The sequence below is a fragment of the Mirounga angustirostris genome, unplaced genomic scaffold (assembly GCF_029215605.1).
Source record: "Mirounga angustirostris isolate CCGP_5_RB_7025 unplaced genomic scaffold, mMirAng1.0.hap1 SCAF_9, whole genome shotgun sequence".
NCBI lineage: Eukaryota > Metazoa > Chordata > Mammalia > Carnivora > Phocidae > Mirounga > Mirounga angustirostris.
The window spans coordinates 47,056,303-47,070,936 of NW_026991717.1; the positions used below are offsets into that span (position 1 = coordinate 47,056,303).

At 37.8% G+C, this 14,634-nt stretch overlaps 1 protein-coding gene across 2 annotated transcripts in view; it reads right to left on the reverse strand.

Moving 5' to 3' along the window:
* The window catches only part of AQP9 (aquaporin 9), a 95,151-nt gene that overhangs the window by 28,132 nt on the left and 52,385 nt on the right, over positions 1-14,634 (reverse strand). The window lies entirely within an intron of this gene.

Consider the following 14,634-nt stretch of genomic DNA (forward strand, 5'->3'; position numbering starts at 1 on the left):
CGGCAAACCTTGGCCCTCCAGCCCAGGCTGTAGGTATATGTTACCAGAAGCCCCACATCCTACCTCTCATATATCTACTCAGTTGATGTGACTATAGCCGTTGGAAGACATAACGATAATAGTCACAACAACAACTAATGTTTATTGAGTGCTTTTTATGAGCTAAGCACTTTCCATACATTAGCCCATTGGTCCGCACAACAGCCCTGTGTGTCAGGTCCTCTTACTTCCTCCATTTCACAAATGAGGGAACGAAGTTTTTAGGGAGGTTAAGAGAATTTCTCACACTCTCACGGGTGGTCAACGATGGGGCCCCGGTTTGACTACACATAATTCTGACCACTGGATAAGTGAACATAGCATGTATACCACACTGTCACGTACATTACCTGCCAACGTTTAATCTACATTTCAAAAGTGGAAGACTGGAAAGAGACAACCCAGAAACAGACTCTTAACTCTAGAGAACAAACTGATGGTTACCAGAGGGGAGGCGGGTGGGGGGATGGGTGACATAGGTGAGGGGGATTAAGGAGTGCACTTGTGATTAAGACCCGGTATTGTGCAGAAGTGTTGAATCACTGTATTGTGCACCTGAAACTCATGTTGCACTGTATGTTAACTAACTGGAATTAAAGTAAAGACTTAAAAAGTGGAAGACTGGATAATTCGACAAAATTCATACAGATAATAAGTGGCAGAATCTGAACCTGGAGCCAGGTTTTCGGATTCCTAGTTCTGTGTTCCTCTTCTGACAACCGCTACTGTTTCGGTGGGTCTGCTTGTTCCCTTTATTAGGGCAGAATGCATATTTATGTATGGCTTTCCAGTCAGCTAGTTTTTCAATTGGAAAATAAAATTTTCTCAGTCATAACAAAATAGTCACAAAAAAAACCCAAGACTGAAACTGGGACGTTTTGGTTAAAAATAAAGTATTTGGTGGCACGCAGCCTGAGAGAACATCAGGATAAGATCAATCACCACTCAAGAACCAGCTGTACTTGCAAGGAGATGATATTAGGGCAGGCTCATAAAAACAGGAATCCAAGGTTTGAGAACCAGGTGAATGGGCAGATGGCCAACCTCAGAGCTCTCTGAGTAGAAAGAAGTACCAAGAACAAAATTGGGCCTCAGAAATATAAGGTGATTAAACACCATTATTTCTCACAAGCTAAAAAGAACAACGCTCTTCTTTTCTGACCTACATCAGGCATTCACATCCCTCAACTCATCCAAATAATGCTAGCTTGGACAAGAACTTGATCATGATCCCAGCGCCAGAATAAGGAACTAATTAAGCATTTATTTATTATTTATTAAGCATTATTTATTTATTATTAAGGTGTCAGTGTTCATATTAGGATAACCATGGTCTGATTATGCTGAATGTGGATGGGGGTTGCTCAAGACAGCTCTCCCTTTATTTAGAGTGGTCTAACAATGTTAAGTACACCTTGGGTCACTTTCAGTTTGGAAGAACCCTGGAGACAGAGGAATTGGGGGCTGATTAGTTTCTTAGATTCATTCTAGGCCCTGCAATTCCCAAAGTATGTTCCATAGATCATCAGTTCCATGAGATGCTCCTCAAAAAAAGGGATTTGTGCAGCAGCTGTGTTAATCTTCTCTGCGTCATTCCAATTTTTCTCCAAAGAAGACATACAGATGGCCAACAGACACATGAAAACATGCTCAACATCACTCAACACCAGGGAAATAAAAATCAAAACTACAATGAGATATCACCTTACACCTTTCAGAATGGCTAAAATTAAAAACACAAGACATAACAAGTATTGGCGAGGATGTGGAGAAGTAGGAACCCTTGTGTGCTGTTGGTGGGAATGCAAGCTAGTGCAGCCACTGTGGAAAACAGTATGGATATTCCTCAAAAAATTAAAAATATAACTACCATATAATCCAGTAATCATATTACCAGGTATTTACTCAAAGAATATGAAAACACTAATTCGAGAGGATATACACACCCCTATGTTTATTGCAGCATAATTTACAATGGTCAAATTATAGGAGCAGCCTAGTGTTTAATGATAGATGAATGGATAAAGAAGATATGTACAATGGAATATTATTCAGCCATAAAAAGGAAGAAATCTTGCCATTTGCAACAACATGGATGGATCTAGAGAGTATAATACTAAGCAAAATAAGTCAGAGAAAGATAAATACCATATGATTTCACTCATATGTGGAATTTAAGAAACAAGACACACGAATAAAGGAAAAACAGAGACAAACCAAGAAACAGAGTTTTAACTCTAGAGAACAGACTGGTGGTTACCAGTGGGGAGGTGGGTGGGAGGATGGTTGAAATAGGTGAAGGGGATTAAGAGTACACTCATCTTGATGAGCACTGAGTAATGTAGAGAATTTTGAATCACTATATTGTACACCTGAAATCAATATAACACTGTATGTTATATTGCTATATAACATACAGTTATAACTGTATGTTAACTCTAATGGAATTAAAATTTAAGGAAGGGATTTGTGGTCAAGTGAGTCTGGGGACATCAATATATTCTATTCCCCTCTTAGTTTATAGTGAACAATAAAAGCTCTGACAAGTCCTATAGTTGAAAAAAACTGCCTAACTTGGTTTAACCCAGTGTTTTCCAAACATATTTGGGAAGGTCAGTATATTCTCTTTCAAAATTTGTATTTGCATCTCATGGAACTAGTGTTCTTTAGAACACATTTTGAGCAACTCCCTACTTGGAAAGGAGAAATTCTGCTAAGTGAGCTCTTTTAGGGGGAGCAGAGGAGGGAAGAAAATGTACATAAATACATAAGATTTTTTTAATTACAAAAGGTATACAATAAAATATAAGAAATTTGTCTCTTTTCTATCCCAGATTTTATATTTTATTCTTTACAGAAACTAATATCAATACTTTCTGGTATATCCTGTCAAAAATTGTATGTGTGTGTTTATAAAGTTGGAGTATTTTATACATATCATTTTCTGCCTGCTTTTTAAAATTTGATAGTTTAATGAATCGTTTCATATCAGCATATAAAAATTGGCCTCATTATCTTTAGTGGCTACATAGGTGTCCATTGTAAGCATGCACCCCAATTTCTTTAACCACTTACCTGTTGATAGAGGCATAGGTTTTTCGGGAGGTTTCCTCCTAAGAAAATCTAAACTTCAAAACAGAGACTAATGTATGTGGGCTGATTCTAGGCTGAGAAAGACTAGGCCCTCGGGTCCTTTTTGGTCTTGCCTGGCCAAGCCAGGACTGTGTGTCTTAGCATGATCACTCAATCTATCAAGAGGGGGGAAAATTTCGTTGGCATATTTTCTTTTAAAGAATTTGCTTTGCTTTGTGGGTTCAGTGGCCTTAGCAATCCTACCTCAGACATGAAATAAGGTGCCCACTAGATGTACAGAGTAGTCTTCATTGTTGGGCTGTTTTAGCATTTCAATCAGATCTATCAGTTATCTCACTTTTATGAGGATTCTCTTCCTCATGGTCCCTCATTTTATGTGGTATCTTCATCACAAGGCTGATGAGTAAAGAGGAGCCAACTTCTGCTCTCATTTCTATGTTCTCCTTTCTTGTCAAGTAATGGGAACATGTTGCAATGGGCTTTGTCACTAAAGAAAAACCAACCAAACCCACTTTGGAAAGCAGAAAACAAAAGTACTTCCTCTTTGAAAGTCAATGAAAGTGGCAAGTTTTCTGAGTCAAAATTCAAATTCAGGGATCAAAAGCAGAGTTCTGTTTGGCTTTAGGTGTCTGTAGCCTTTAGATCAGTGACCCAAAATGGACTTTTCTCCCCAAGTTCTTTGGAACTCTGAAATTTTCCGGGCTAGTCTGGCCCTTCATGTTCAGGGCTGTTAAGGGGAAGTCTATAGGAAAGTCCTCCTTCAGCTGATCCTGACTCAGGCTCTAAGGACACGAAGAGAACCAGCTTCATTTGGAGAAAGCATGGGATTTCCTAGTCATTCATGGTCACAAATCCCATGTGGGGGAAAGGGAGCCGAGAGCCATTCTTCTGGGAGAGTGCTCTTCAACAGGGCATGCACATTCATCAATCTTCCTTTTCCAGTTTTCCACTTCACAGTAATAATTTCTGGTTGGTGATATACCTGGACAACCTAGCAGAAACAAATGCAAACCTGCTGTAGAAGAATGACTCCACAGCTCAGGCCATATAGAATTCCCACAGAGAAAAACAAACCTTCCTGAAGAGTTCACAATACAAATTTACAAAACACTAAAGGAAATGATCCTTCATCAATGAGACTTAGTAGGTAAAATAAGCAGGATTATTAGCTCCCCCAAAACTTAAGATGACAGAATAATCATAAAATACCATAAATATATTAGACTTTAGTGAGTTAAAGAGATGAAAAAAATAAACACCTAAGAAAAGAAAAACAATTTTTAAAAAGAACCAAATAGAACTTCTGGAAATGAAAACATAGGAATGAAACTAAAAACTTAATGAGTGTGTTAAATAAAAGATTAGATACAATGGAGTAAGGAATTAGTGAACTGGAAGACAGGTTTGAGGCAATTACATAAAATTCATCATGGAGAGATTAAGAGATACAGATATGAGAGAATGGCTAGAGACATAAAGAAAAAAAGTGAGAGTCAGGCATATATGCACATATAATAGGAATTCTAAAAGGAGAAAATAGACTGGGGGAAAGGCAAAGTAATAAAGTTGAGAATCTTCCAGAATTGGTAAAAATTGTGAATCTTTAAATTCCAATAAACAATGAATCTTGAGCACTACGAATAAGATAAAATAACCCTTAGTCATATTGTAGTGAAATTTCAGGGGAAAAGAAAGAGAAACTCTTTTTGTTGTTGTTGTTTTTATAATTTTTAAAATTTCAGTATAGTTGACATGCAATATTACATTAGTTTCAGGTGTATGACATAGTGATTCAACTTCTCTTTAGGTTATGCTATGCTCACCACAAGTGTGGCTACGATGTGTCACCATACAATGTTATTACCATACCATTGACTATATTCCCTATGTTGTGCCTTTTATTCCCACGATTTATTCATTCCATAACTGCAAGCCTGTACCTCCCTCTCCCCTTCACCCATTTTGTCCATCCCCTCCCCTTCCTTCTGGCAACCCCAGTTTGTCCTCTGTATTTACAGGTCTGATTCTGCTTTTTATTTATTCATTAATTTGTTATAGTTTTTAGATTCCACATTTGAGTGAAATTATATGGTATTTGTCTTTCTCAGTCTGACTTATTTCATTTAGCATAATAACTTCTAGGTCTGTCCGTGTTGTTAAAAAAGGCAAGATCTCATCCTTTTTTTTAATGGCTGAGTATTTCTGTGTGTGTGTGTGTGTGTGCATGTACTACATAGAGAAACTTAATAGTAATCAGAGAAATTCAGATTAAGAACAAAAATTAGACAAACAACAGACTTGTCAACAGCAATAAGAGTCATTGGGATGACACCTGCAAAATGCCAAGCAAAACCAATCATCAACCTAAAATTTATCAGCTAATCATTGAAACTTGAAGTGAAATGAAGAACTCAGGCAAACAAAGACTGAGAAAGTTTATCCCTCACACACCCTGAAAAATTTCCTGAAGAAAACTTTTTTACTGCACAAAGAAGGAAACTGCACCTAAAAGAGATGCATGTATGCAAGAATAATTAGCAAATAAACTGATAAATGATAGTAAATTTAAATAAGTGATCACTATTAAAAACACCAATAATAAAAATAATGAGGGTAGAATTTAAATATCAGACAATAATGACACGTAAGGCAGAGTGGTTGATTACAGTCAGGATCTTAAAAAGTTTTTCTGTTGTTCAGAAGGAAAGAGATATTGACTCACTTTAAACTTTGTTAACTCAAGAATACATTTCTTTAATGCAAACGTAAATACTTAAAAATAGAATGAACAGGAGAAAAGGGAGAAATAAAGAAACCTGATCAACTTAATGGAACAATATTAAGAAAGGTCAAAGCAGAAACTACTGAGTGAAAAACAAAGAAACCACATAAAAAATTAGAAAGAGAACATCACCACAGGTACAGTAGAGATATTAAAAGCCCATGCAAATACTATGAAAAATTATTTCAGAATTACTGCTTTCACTGTACTGATTTTGAAAGTAGCAATTTTCAAAAACTATTTTTGAAAACACAATAAAGTATAGTTTCCTAGGAAAAAAATATAAACTGCTGAAGTGTAATTAAGAATAGAGAATCTATAGTCAAGAGTCTCTCATGGTTTGTCTCCCTCTCTGATTTCCTCCCATTCAGTTTCCCCTCCCTTCCCCTATGCTCCTCTGCACTGTTTCTTATATTCCACATATGAGTGAAACCATATGATAATTGTCGTTCTCTGATTGACTTATCTCGTGCAGCATAACACCTTCCCATTCCATCCACGTTGATGTAAATGGTGAGATTTCAACCTTTTTGATGGCTGAGTAATATTCCTGTGTGTGTGTCTGTGTGTGTGTGCGTGTGCGTGTGTGTGTATCACATCTTCTTTATCTATACATTTGTCAGTGGACATCTGGGCTCTTTCCACAGTTTGGCTATTGTGGACATTGCTGCTATAAACATTGGGGTGCAGGTACCCCTTAGGATCACTACATATGTATCTTTGGGGTAACTGGGTGATGGGCATTAAGGAGGGCATGTGATGTGATGAGCACTGGGTGTTACATGCAACTGATGAATTACTGAACTCTACTCTGAAACTAATGATAAATTATATGTTGGGTAATTGAATTTAAATTAAGAAAAAGAATGGAGAATCTAAATTAGACATAAATTTTAGAGAAATCTTCTTGTACACACCTCTCTCTCTTTCTCCCTCCCTCCCCTCTTTCTCTCCCTCTCTTTTTTTCAGCGCATATGCTAAGTAATCCTCAAGGAATAGGTAATCCTTACTTTATGCAAAGTGTTTCACAACGCAGAGTACTAACCACTACACGATCACGGCATGCAAAGTGTTTCAGAAAATATAAAAAGAGGGAAAGAACTTCATTTCATGACATTAATATAATCTCGGTGATAAAACTGGATGAAGGACAACATAATAAAAAGAAATTATAGTCCAAATCCTTAATAAAACATTGCAAACTAAATGCTGCATGATTAATGGGAATTCATCTGAGGAATGTAAGGATGATTTAATGCTAAAAATATTTGTCAGTGTAATTTTCTTTATCAACAGATAAAAGAGAAACCCATATGCTTATCTCAATAAATATAGAAGAGATATTTTTATAATTCAACAATCATTCCTAATGAAAGTTTTAGTAAATTAGGAGTAGACAGGAACTTCCTTACTCAAATCAAGAATGTCTACCAAAAGCCTACAGGAGCTATCACACTTAATGGTAAAACATGAGAAGCAGATTCTTTAAAGTTGGGAATAAAACAAGAATGCTACAATTATAGCTTCTAGTAACCTTGTACTAGAGAGGTTTTAACCATGGTAATAAGAAGAAATTAAATATTTAAGGTCAAGAAGGGAAGAAAAGTTCTCATATTCTCAGAAAAAAATATTAAAAATATTTTTAAAATATTATCTATACCAGTCCAGTCCAATAGAACTCCATATCCATGCTGTCCAATGTAGCCAGAAGTCATACATATGGGTCTTAAGCACTCAAACTGGGACTAGTAAGACTGAAGAAAAAAATTTTTTATTTTATGTAAATTTAATTTTAATTTAAGTAGCCACATGTGGCTAGTGGCTATCATATTTGACAGTCCTGATCTATACAGAATATCCAAGATAATCCATAAATTTACTTGTGTTATAAGAGAGTTACTGAGTTTGCTGAATACAAGATCAACATACACACAAGTCAATGTTACTCCTAAACCCTAGTAGTCGCCAATTAGAAAATATAATTTGTTTTAGAAAATATAATTTTAAAATGTACCATTCACAACAGTAATAACTACCACAATATATCAAACAAAAGATATACATGACTAATATCAAGTAAATTATAAAACTTAAAAATAAGTTTAGAAAGCAGACCTATGAAGAAAGAGCTACATCATGTTCATGGATATAAGATTCAATATTTTAAAGGTGCCAGTTCTATCCAGAATAATACATAAATTCAATGCAATTCCAGTCAAAATGTCTATAGGGTATTTATGGAACTTGATAAACTGATCCTAAAATTCATGGAAGAATAGAGGGCTAAAAATAGCCAAGACAATATTGGAAAAATAAGGAAGAAAAACACCAGATAACAAAAAATAATTTAGAAAGTAATTATAACAAAAATATATGGCATTGGTGCTGGTTTGGACAGAGAAATTGATAGAACTAAATCAAGTCTAGGTCTACAACCACATTTATATATGAACTGATATATGATCTCTATCTAACTGGTATATGATGTCATCACAAGCAATAGAAGTAGAACAGACTGTCAAAAATGTTACTGGAACAATTGGCTGTCCTACCAGATAAAGAGCACCTACTCTCTACATCATATACCAAAACAAATTCTAATTATTTAAAGACTTAAATATCAAAACTAAGACATGAAACTATGTAATAAGAAAACACAAAATATCTCTAATGTCTGGATTTTAAAAATACCAATATCCTATTATAATCAATAGGACAAAATTAAAATGCAGAGGATATGAGCAGGCAATTTACAGAAGAGGAAATCTAAAGGTTAGTAAACATGAAAAGATGGTCAACTGCACGAGGTCAACTGCATTACAATTATTAGTGAAATTCTATTTCTTATATGTCAAATGGGCAAAAATCTAAAGGTTGAATAATATCAAGGGTCGGGGAGTACGTGGAAAATGGAAACTCACAGGTTGCTGATGGTACTGTAAATTTAAAACCACTTTGGAGAGCAATTCTGCAATATGCATGAAGTTGAAGATGCCCTTGGGCCACCAAACCCACTTCTAAGTGTATACTCAGAAGAAACTCTGGAACACACGGACAAGGAGACGTGTACAAAGATGTTCATTGTTGCAGTGGTGCTCCTAGTGACGAACTGCAAACCACCTAACGGTTCACCAGGGGAGTGGAGACATAAAGCCACTGCACTACAAAACTATAATGAATTACCCACATCTACATGGTTCCAAATAGATCAGTCTCAGGAAGTGTACTTGGGGGAAAACCTCAAATTGTAGAAGGTATACAAACGAGGAAGCCACGTACGTACATTTTTAAAGCATACAAAACAGTAACACACGTTTCGGGCAACAGTAGTAAAAGCTCAAAAGCGTATGTGAGAATAACTCCAGCACGGTGAAGGAAAAGCAGGGATTTGACTCTGATCCCAACTCTGCCACACACTCGCCTGTGGGCAAGTTGCTTGATCGTAGTAAGCCTTCATTTTCTCATCTGTAAGATACGAACAATTCCCTTACCTCATGAGATGTTGCCAGAATTAAAGAGTGTCTGGGTATACTGTATGCTCAATAAATGTTAACCCCTTTCGTTGTCTTTTGTCCTCATCACATCGCCATACTTGAAGGGAAAGAACCTCCTGCTTTGGGCCATCTCACACCCTCACACCCACTGAAGGCACAGGGCAAGAGCCCACACAGATCCCGCCATGTTTATTTAACTCTTCCCCATGTTCATAGTTAGAAGCTGGCACTTTCTTAAAGTAACTGTCCCCAGGACAGAAGTACAAATCCATGAGAAGCTGAGAACTAAACATAAATTATAAGTAAATCATAAGAATCAGGTGGGACTGACTGTGCAAGTTCTCTCTGATGTCCTACTGTGGTGGAAAAAGCATTTGACAGAATTCTGTGAGCATGTGGGTCTCCGTTTCCTCACCTGGAAGACACAGGGGTGGGACGACAGAGGCCACTTCATTCCAAAGCCAGTGCCTGAGAGCCTGAGGACAGATTCTTCCACACCGCTCCCGCAAACATGCCATTTGTGGCCAGAATCTGCCAGGCATTGCTGACAGCAGAGGCTTCTGTCCTATCAGCTGTGGGCAGACCGACGGCCCTAGCTCAGTGGGACCCTCATCCTGGACATCCCGCCTTGGAGTGGGGCAGGTCTTTGCAAAGCAATAAGCCAGACCAAGCAGGGAGGAATCAGAGAAAGGGCAAGTGACTGTTGAGTCAGAAAGCAGGAGAGGAGTTACGGTGTCTATGGCCACTGGCCTGTCAGTCCTTTGCTCTGAGCCACAGGGTGGTCTCAAGGAGAACCCAGAAAATAGAAGCACTAGAAGAAACACAGTGCAATGCATGGTCAACGTGTTCATTATGGACATGAAGATATGACTGAATCACCTCAGAACCCTCATGTTACAAGAGGTTTGAATGTGTTTGTAGGTACTGGAGTGGTCCATAAACTCTACGCTAATAGATCTTCTATAAAGTTTCCATGCCATGATCGTGTCTGTTCTATATTATCATCTTTTGACACCTTTAGTGTCTAATGTATTTTACACTATAAAATTAGTAAGGTTCTCTTGGGCTTTCCCAGGAAAGGAGTTAATTCTCATCAAACAATGGTACATTAGGAATAACTACAGTCAAATATCAAGCCCAGCTCTTGCATTCATAGGCTGGGTGACCTTGGGTGAACCTCTTAATTATGTTACACCTGTTTCTCCATCTGGGAAAATGGAGTTGATCTTTCTCTCTTCCCCCCGCCCCCCTTCCAGGAAAGATATAAATATAAAAATAAACAAGAACCTACATGAGATTTGCAACAACATGGATGGATCTAGAGAGTATGATGCTAAGCAAAATAAGTCAGAGAAAGACAAACACTGCATGATTTCACTCATATGTGGAACTTAGGGAAGAAAATAAACAAAGAAAAAAAGAGACAAATGGAAAAAACAGACTCCTAACTCTAAAGAACAGACAAATGGTTACCAGAGGGGCGGTGCGGGGTGGGTGGGTGACATAGGTGAAGAGGATTAAGAGCACACTTGTCATGATGAACACTGAGTAATGTACAGAATAGTTGAATCGCTCTACGGTACACCTGAAACCAATATAACACTGTGTATTAATGATACTAGAATTTAAAAAAAAGAATCTATATGAGAAAGCATTCTATGCCTCTTGGAGGGAAGCACAGTGGAAATCATGGGCAAGTGCATGCTTAAGGCAGGACATATGGGCTCCACACTGATTCAAAGGACACACGATTACATCAGCCCATGCCTTGGGTTCCCCATCAATAAGAAGGGCCAGCAGCATCTATCTCAGAGCTGGGAATTCCCTACTAGTACCTGGGAATTCTAAATATGCAGCAGTCCCAAATGTCCTGAATTATGCCCTGCAAAGCACTTGTTTTAAAGAACTAGCTTATTTTAAGAATTTTCCTATTTTACTCTAAATGCTAATCATATATTCTTTTGTTTCAAAAGCTCTCCAATCTGGAATAGACCCACTCCAAGATCTGAGCACATTTTGTAATAATAATTTTAAAGCCCCAGAATTTCTATAGTCAGCATATCTGAGATCTCTTCAAGACAGAATGACAAACTCAGTGACTCTGGCAAGGTGGGAAGTATGGTCATGAAGTCTTAGAGGAAGGCAAGAGCAGATATGGAAAACACGGTGGGGTCCGGCATTTCTCATGTACCATCCATCCCACTTCTTCCCCCCTTCTGCACTGCACATTCCCCCATGCCCTCCATATCCTGTGTCCCAGGTCTCTGCTCATTCTATTTCCCTTCAGGGCACAGATCAGGGCTATAGCAAGTATTTACATTTTTTCATTCTTAGAGATGCCAAAAGGTAGATCTCCAATGTGTAAGCTTGGCAGAGTGAGACAAGAATTTAGAATCTTTCCCAATACACAAGTAGATGATTACCCACTCATAAATCCAGCCCTGGAAGGATGCCCTTCTACCGCAGGAGGAAATATGGCGACTTGCTCACCTCAGCATCTTCAATAGGATGAACTCTGTATCAAAGAATCACATCTTTATATCACTCCACTGTAGAATAGTGAGGAGCGAATATTTACTACAAGAAATGACTAGAGATTCTGGGAAGTACAGCCCCCAAAATACATTTTAATTGAACAAAACTTTATGGGATCCCAGTTATGTATGTGCAGAGTTCCATGGCAGATGTTGGGGGAAGGGAGCCGGCAAGATGTCAGAAGGAGACAAAGCAGCTATTTTCAAATACTACAAAGACTTCCACGTGAAAGAGGGGAAGGGGAGAGAACTGGGAAAGGGAGCCAGCATTTAATGAGTGTTTCTTTACATCAGGAACTTTCTAAGCAGTGGATATGTAATGTGCAGCTTGAAATCCCCAGGCCACGAGCCATGGGCAGGGGGCTGAGCAGTCCCCTGTGCTCTACCTTCCCCTCATACCTGTTGGCTCCCACTGAGCCGTCTTTTCTGCTTCAGAAGCCTTTGGCCTGGTCTCATTCAGTGCCCATCAGCCCATCAACTCACATGCCTACAAGCAAAAGAGAGCTCTTTCATGGTTCCAAGCTATGGAGATGTTAAAGTAGAGGGAGTCTGATTTACTATCTATCAAGGACATTGGGGAAGGAATTCCATCAATAGGTGGGAAGTGTAGGCTCTAGAATTAGAAAGAATCCCAGTTCCATGCTTTCCTGGTTTGGGCCAGTTACTTTGTCTCTTTGAGCCCTCATTTCTCCAACTGTTTATGAGTGTTAATAAAGCCTTTCTAGTGCAGCTATTGTAGGATTAAATAGATATATATATATAAAGAAGCTAACATATGGTAGGTACTTAATACATGCTCTCTCCCTTCCTTTGCAGCTCAAGGCTTCAAAACCTCTTCTACATATTAGGGAAGACACATTACAAACCCTCTCCCAGGCACTAGCAAAGGCAAAAAGGCCTACTTATCCCTTCACTACAAGCCTAAATTAGAGATAGTTCAACGGCTTATAACTTAATCATTGCTGTTTTTAGTTGTAGTTTACAGAGAATTTTTCATGGACTTTAATCCTAATGGTTAAGTGGGCGTCATCAGTCATTTACACCATGGTGTCAATGAGTTTAAGATGCTTCTCCTGAGAGCAGGTTTTGAGAGGAGGAGGGAAAATGGCACCAGACTCCCAACATCTGGGGGAAAAAACAAATTTGAAGGACTGATAGAGTCCTGTATATCCTTTCCCATCTTTTTTATGTTCCTTTTTGCCCCTGCCTTATCAACATGCAAAGCTTTTTGCTATACAAAGCAACACAAAATGCATGTTTTCTAATTAAGCAGAAACAATTACTTTGGCTGATAGTTGAGCAAAACCACGAAGATTAATTGGTTAAAAAAAATACTGTGTGCAAAAGCATCTTGTTTATATACCCACCCCCCCAAGCCTCAATAAAAAGATTATAATCACAATTATGGATTCCATCAGAGGTTGCTTTACAAAGAAAAATTAATTAATTAATTAATTTTAAAAAGTAAATGTACAATGTAGATGGAAATGAAACATTTAGGCAATTATTGGCTTTCACCAGAAGATACAAAGTTTTATTTTCAACATAAAATAGAAGATATTTCTTTAGCTCCCACCTTGAATACTAGAGGAAGACATGTTACTAGTTGTATGAATAGAATGGTGAATGGCCAAAAGCAACTTTTATTTACTCAACACAGACAGGATGGAATTATGAAACAGCTTCTCATTAAGAAAGGAGGTTTTAGCTTTTTCAGTTGCAAAATGGATGTTTAGTTCACTTCCTCCTCTGTGTTTTCTGCAGAGCACTGCGGATTGTAACTGAATTTGCTTACTTCTCTGTACCACAGGTCACCACAGAGCTGAATTGAGTCTGTGGTGACATCCACTCTCCTCACTGGTACCAAACTGTCAAGAACATGACCCCAGAGTTCTTGTCTCGCTGAGGGTGATTTTCCAGTAAGCATTGAAGATCAGAAGAATCATGGGCTTTTATCTTCTCTCTTTTCCTTCAAACTACCCACCCCATCCGCATTCCTAACTCAAGTGAATGAGGACAGTCAAGAAGGAGTTGTCCACATGCCTTGAAAATACGTGAGTGGATCCAGTAAAAAGAGGCTCTCAGAGACCAGAAAATCTACAACTCCCTCTCAATTTACACTAGTTCAAATTTCTGAGTTCACATTTGTTTCTTGATCTTGGCTTATTCCCCTAAATTATTATGTATTTATACAAAGCAAAGAACTTTTTTTTGAGATACAGCTGACATAACATTACAATAGCTTCTGGTGCACAACATAATGATTCAATATTTGTATACATTGCAAAATGACCACCACAGTAAGTCTAGTTAACATCTATCACCACGTAGTTACACATTTCTTTCTCCTGATAACAAACTTTAAAGATCTATTCTCTTAGTAACTTTCAAATATGCAATACAGTGTTAACTAACTGTAGTCTCCATGCTGTACATTACCAGAGAACTTTTAAAGTACAAAATTTATGGACAACTCTCTATAACTTTAAGAAAAATGAAATTACTAATACCTGAAGTAGGGAATCTTTGAGCAGGGTTATTTACTTTTTTAGAGCAAGTTAAAGTCAGTAGTTGTGGCATATGAGAATAATCGAACATTTCATTTTCTGCTCACAAATGGTCTTGCTCCAGCTAAAAACTCAGCATCCAAAGAATACTACAATGTGCAATAGGATGAAAGCCTAGAGCCCAT